A 6,988-nucleotide genomic window follows, 5' to 3' on the forward strand; every position below is an offset into this window, starting at 1 on the left:
TGTTTGGGGTATATTATACACGGTATTTCAGAGTGCAAAGTCGTGGAATATGTACGCATTTTACTGCGACCGTGTTGCTGTGTGAAACAGGAAAGGACCAAAACACGAAAGTGGCGAGGAGATCCCGTTCTCAGGCTCAGGCCGTGTGGTGCTGGACTGGAATGGCAACGTCAGTGCAGCCGAACGCAGTTTCTGTCCAAACATACCGTTTCTGTTTAGTCTGAAGCCTCTCTTCCTGTTCGCTTGCAGTGACAGCAGCTTCTCCCTCCTTGCCGATGACACTCTGAGGTCCTTCATTCTGTGCTCGCATCCCAAAAAAACAAAACCGCCGGCCTGTCCACCTTTCTCATTCATAACTCCCAGGAAGGGAAGTTCTCTCTGGAGGTAAAAACTCCGACCTTAAAGGAATCCAGGATTTTACTATAAAGGGGTCCTTTAATTATTTTAAAAAATAATTGTGTTATAATTTTGTTATAATTTTATATTTTTATAAATATCAAATCTGGACTCTATAAGCCAAACATTTCTATGAAAAAATAATGTATGTATTTCTAAACAAAAGATTTTCTTTATATAGTTTCAGTTAATGATTATTGTCTGGGAAAAACAAAACCCTAATAATAATTGTAAATGTAGTCTGGTGTCAGATTTGATCACATTACAGAAATGTAGCCTTAAAGTTATTTTAGCAAACAACTTCTGATGTCAGATTTTTTTTTTTTAAAACATACCTTTCTTTAAAGTATTGGCTTACTTTATCTACAAATAAAACACGGCAAGATACTTATGGCGTTTTTTATTAGTCAACACTCGACGCAGAAATAAGACATCTTCACGCATGTATCGAACATTCCTCGCGGATAATTCAGACCCCCACGAGTGCTTTCTGCTTAATCCTCCTGCGAGCAGAAGTCATCATGGGAGAGAGACTGTCTACTTCCGCGTCTGTGAGCAGGTCCCTCGAGCACGAGTGATGCGTGCGCACTAGCAGAATATCTGTGAACGCGCGACATTTTGTCATGTGTGCTCGCGGGGACTTTGGCTTTGAGAAACTTTCTGCACGCAAGTGGAAAATGACCTTCGAATATTGGGGGTGGAGACAAAGAGATGTTTTGACTCTCTTCTGATTGGTCTATTTTGAGGATGACGACACCTTCTAAACCCACGTAGACAGGAAGTTTACGTTTGCAGAGGTGGCTGTAGCCTACCTGCCATGCTGAAAGATCTTTGGGACAATGACATATCTGACTTTAAAGGACAGCTAAGATGTTAAAAATACAGTGTTCCCCTATTCTTGGGGGTTGGGGACCGGAGACCTCGGCCACAACGGAGAAGCCCCTCATCCCCGTCTCAAACCTGCGGCTGAAGAATGTCCGTTACCAAAAATAATTCTGATCGAGCTTTGTAAACATTTATTAAAGAACGTTGAATTATTGCTCAACATAAAGAGTTTTTTTTAATCTAGAGCAAAAGACTGCGTACTTTACATAAGCTGTCACTCTGTGAGTTCAAAAAGCACGTTTCCTCCTTCAACAGTTAAGTGCAAGAGAGCATCTCTATCCAGAATTTACTGGTTTTATCCAAAATAGACACTGGTTCTGGATGATAATTATCCTCCGCGATTATCATGAAACTTTCTAGCTCCTAGTCAGCTGATGACGAGGAGAAATGGCATCAGAAACGCGAATATAAACTTCTCACATAAATTAAAGGAACACTTTTTTTATTGAGCCTGGCATGAAGTGAATTAAACCTGTCTGATAATTTTCTGGTTGGTTAAGCAGCTGAGGGCCTCGTTAATCAATTTCAGCTGTATTGGTGTTCATGGAATTAACAACAGGTGCACTTCAGTGGCAACAATTAGAAAACCCTCCAAACAGGACTGGTGTTACATGTGGAGGTCATTTCAAGTTTCTCCCTCTTGATCTTTTTTGGCTGGTTTTCCACTCGTGCTGATTTTGGCTTGATAATTATCTCTACTGGCAGTATGAGGAGATTCCTTAACCCTACAGAAGTTGAACAGGTTGTCCAACTTCTCCAGGATGGCACATCCACACGTGCTGCAGCAAGAAGGTTTAATGTGTCTCCCAGCACAATCTCCAGAACATGGAGGAGATTTCAGGAGACTGGTGGTTATTCTGGGAGAGCTGGACAGGGCCGTAGAAGGTCCTCAACCCCTCAGCAGGACCCATACCTGCTCCTTTGTGCAAGGAGGAACAGGCTGAGCACTGCTCGTGCCCTACAGAATGACCTCCAGAGGGCCACTGGTGTGAATGTCTCTACCCAAACAATCAGGAACAGACTTCATGAAGGTGGCCTGAGGGCCCCACGTCCTGTAGTGGGCCCTGTGCTCACTGCCCAGCACCGTGGTTCTCCACTGGCATTTGCTCAATAACACCAGATTTGGCGAGTCCGCCAATGACTTAGATGTGACTTCAGACTGGTTGGACCTTGACTTGGGACTTGCAAGCTTTTGACTCAGGACTTGAAGACAAAGACTTGGGACTTACTTGTGACTTGCAAAACAATGACTTGGGGTAGAGTGCCCTTCCTGACACTGGAGGGTCGTCAGTTCCAATCCCGGTCAAGTCATACTAAAGACTCTAAATTTCCCCCTGCTGGACTCAGCATTAATTGATTTTGCTGGGAGGGTTTCTGAGGGCAGCTGTGACTGCGGTTCACTGCTCCCCCAGGGAATGTGCCAAATATGGAGGACAAATTTCACACAACTGGGTTTGGGGTTGTCGCTGCTTTTTCGGTATGCGGTAGCAAAACGGTTGCACCGCTCTCCCGCATGCGCAAACCAAACGTCACTTCCGCTAAAGCATTTTCCGGTCCTCGAACGGTAACAACAATAATAACCTCGGAGGATGTTAATATAGCACTTAAAATGTTTATCATAGTGAAAACATTCACTTATTGTTGAAAAAGACACGTTCAGGATCAGGACCTTACGATCTTGCAGTGACTACAAACGGACTACAAATGTTTTCTTCTTCTGCTGTTTTACATGACAGCAGTTTACTCCCTAAGCTAAGAGGATACAGCGCTACTTCAAGACACTTTATTTTCTCCGGTAATCCAAACACGTTACTAACTGTAACTCGGTAGCTTTTTTTCGAACTGTAATCCAGTCAGGAGAAGCTCTCGGTTGTTGAGAAAAACATAAATTGTTGGGATCAAGGAGTTTTACTATTTGGAAATGACTCTGTGGTATAGTGGGTGAAGAGCGGAAGTGACGTGTGGTTCGCGCATGCGGGTGAGCGTGCAACCATTTTGCTTCCGCATACCGAAAATGCAGCGACAGCGGTAACTAATGGGACTTTAACTTTATCTACTGTTGTAATTATTAGCCTATCTTCTTGTTGGACTGGGAAGCTAACGGTATTTCTGCTAACTTTGAACCTCCAGTATCAAGGGCGTTCATTGCATCATCCCAGTGACAGGAGTGGTACAGCGCTGGGAGTTGGGAGTGTCCACTGAGGAGCCTCTTGTGGGGATGAAGCCAGTGACCACTTAGAACTCTTGTCTGGACTACCGTTGGTTTTGATATAATTTTATAGTAATGTGTGAGTGTGTGAGATGGTTTGGACATGTTCAGAGGAGAGACAGTGAATATATTGGTAGAAGGATGCTGAGTCTAGAGCTGCAGGAAAGAGGTCTAGAGGAAGACCAAAGAGGAGGTTTATGGATGCAGTGAATGAAGACATGAAGGTGGCTGGTGTTAGAGTGGAGGATGCTGAAGACAGGCTTAGATGGAGGAAACTGATTCGCTGTGGCGACCCCTGAAGGGAAAAGCCGGAAGGAAAAGAAGAAGAGGAGTGTGAGTGTGAGTGTGTGTGTGTGTGTGTGTGTGTGTATTCTATAATATTGTATTCTTTTTATTCATCTTCAGAGCCAGCCTCTCATGAGAACTGGGTAACAGGTGGAGGTGTGGTCTCATGGTGTGCTTTGCTTCCTGGTTGCCCCCCCTTCACTGTTTGTGTGTGGCATGGTGCACATGTGTGGGGTGTCTATTGTTCTAGGTTTCCCTCCTCACCTGTTGACGCGGTCTGGTAGGTGTGGGAAAGCTGAGCAAATTGTTTTTAGTATTTTATGATTGTCTCCTTTTATTATTAAGCACTGTAAGCTGCCCAGAGCATAAGAAATGTTTCTATAAATAACGTTTGATTTGATTATAATAAACTATACATTTTCAGAATCCCTTGAACTGCGCCTGTGTCTGGTGTCATCCTAAAAAAAAGTGTTTGCCCAATATCTTTCACCACTCGTGTTGCCACATGCTGTTGAGGTCATTAGCTCTGCATTAGCTCAGATGTTTTTGATGGGGACGCTGCAGCTTCCTGTTCAAGTTTTCCTCTGGTTCTTCTGTCCAACTTCTCCTTGGTATGCAGACACTTTTCCATGGGTGGCGCTTCACCAGTTGAATACAAATCCTTTCTAATTAAAGGCTAATTTCCTGCACCGTTGATTTAAGCTCCCATGAAGCTCCGCTCCAGGATCAATTCACTCATGGAGTAATTCCCCAAAGAGTTAGTGAGGATCTCTGTAGGTTTTTACTTCCAACAGTTAAGAACTTGCAAATAAAGTCGGGGGTTCTGTAAGTAACGTGGCGAAAATATTTTAAATACAAACTGAAATCAATGAGCCAAGAAACCAAAGAATCAAAGTGAACACAAGAGATGGTGAACCTGAGCTGCAAGCAAAAACAAAAGCGTGTCTGGAGAGGATGTGGGGACCGTTGAGGGGCCATCATGGGGGCCATGAGGATGGAGAAGATGCTGGAGCAAAGGCTTGTTCAGAAAAGGAGTAGAAGAAAAAAATGAAGAAAAGTCATTGTTTTGGTGTGACATATGAATTTCATACAGAGTTCTGAGGATAAGCCAACAAATCTAGATTTTAATAATACAAAATCAGGATTTTATGAAAACGTTCAGTGTACATCTTAATAGAGCTACTGCACCCAGCTACAGATGTTGGAGGTAACGCATTATTAAGTAACCACTTACTGTAATTTAATTATTTTGTGTGTAACGCAGGTTTGTAAGAAATTATAGTTCAAATTTTGGGAATAAATGACATTTCTGGATTACAGAAAGCCTTTTTATTTTGTCAGTTATGTTTTTTCGGCTCTGTCATTCTCTCTGAGACAGAGAGACGTTGCGAGGGAGAAGACTTTTTATCTCTCTGTTGGGCCCAGTCCGAATTCTTCACTTCTCCATACCCCTCCATTTGTAGGCATTTGTAGTGAGAGTGGAGTCCAACATAGTTTTTTTAAGATCCCATTCTCCAACCAGAGGGATGCAGAGCCCTCCGTTGCGAGGGTAAACCGCGTCGCGCTGTGCCACGGAGGAGAAGAGCTTTTCTTCACGTGTGTGCGCTCTGAACCACAGACGTTTACATCTAAATATAAGTAAGGTCTTTTTGTTGTAGCGTGACCTTTTAAAGTTATAAAATAGCTGCTATGTATAGTTTGGCACTGAAAGCTCGGTGGTAACGCTAACTGACTGGTGACTATTGGTGACGTCATTGAGTGGAAGTGACATCCAAACTATGAGACACTATTTTTTTCACAGCTCAGGTTTGGAGGGATAAATATAGGCGATGGGTGAAGGGAAGAATTCCGATTGGGTCTTGGACTCATATCCCTCAAGGAGCAGCAGAGCAGAAGCAGTTTTCTTTCTTTTCTTTTTTTTTTTTTTCTCTCTAAGCTGCACCTTTTCACTTTTATGGATGGCTAAAAGGTAGAATTTTGGGTCTGCAAGAAAATAATTTAATCTAGAATTAGAATCCACAACCAACCTGAGAACTGAGAGAACCTTCTCCAAAGCAGGATTACTGCAGACAGAAGAAATTTAATGAAGTAATATTGTAAATTGATGTTTATTTTTTACATTGTATCTGGAGTAATAAAATAAAAGCATATCCAAATAATAAACATTCATAAAAACAACACATTTCTACATTTGTTATTCATTTTTTGCATACATTTATGTTGCTACTAATTACTGAATTTAAGCAACAAAACAATCTGAAGAGCCGAACAAAAAGAGAAACGAGTAGTGAATTACTTTTGAAATAGGTAACGAGTAAACTAATTTTAGCAGCCTAGCGTACTTTGCCATTTCTTAATTTCTTTTTGTTAAATTCTCATTAAAATAAACCGATGTTCCTCTCCGGATTTTCCTTCGCTTTATCAGAGCTATCTTGTGCTTTGGTTCTCAGACCTCATGAGGATTTATCCGTCTCTTTTCTCCTGGGAAGCGGTTGGCAGAACTCGATGGTTTTTTTATCCAAGAAAATCCTTTTAGACGTGAGAAAGGATCCAACTTGACTCTCCACGCTGGTCTGCTGCCCGAGCAGCACTGCCGCTGCATCTGTGCTAACGTTAGCTGCATCAGGCCTCGCTCGCAGCCGCAGCTGTAGTCCAGTCAGAATGACATTATTCATTCTTAGCTGTTGTTCCACATCGTCCATTCTTCTCTCCAGGAGGTCATGGTAATTATCTCATTGTTCATTTTGTGCTCTGTCCCATCAGATCTCTTCCACTAGCTCAGGGGTCTGCAACCTTCAACACTTACAGAGCCATCTGGGTTGATTTCTCACCAACCAAAACCGAGTAGGAGTCACAGTCTTCAATCAGCCTTTAGCTAAAGAAGATACTGATTTATATTTATCCTTTTTCGTACTGACGTGATACATTTAAATAAACTAGTGTGCTTTTGGCATAAATAAAACAAACATTCAGAGAAAATATATTTTTCAGAAAATATGAAATATTTTATAACTTTTGACAGAGTTTTGCATGACTTCATTTCAAAATAAAAGACGTCCTACACCATAGGATCATGTCAATGCATCAAATGCAGTAGGAAGTGTAAAGTCATCAATGATAATAATAAAAAAAAAACTGTTTATCTGACTATTTCTGGAGCATTTCAGCCACAAATTCATAAATATAAACATCAAAAACTAAATCAGAGCTAAT

The sequence above is a fragment of the Oryzias melastigma genome, linkage group LG3, assembly GCF_002922805.2.
Source record: "Oryzias melastigma strain HK-1 linkage group LG3, ASM292280v2, whole genome shotgun sequence".
Lineage (NCBI taxonomy): Eukaryota > Metazoa > Chordata > Actinopteri > Beloniformes > Adrianichthyidae > Oryzias > Oryzias melastigma.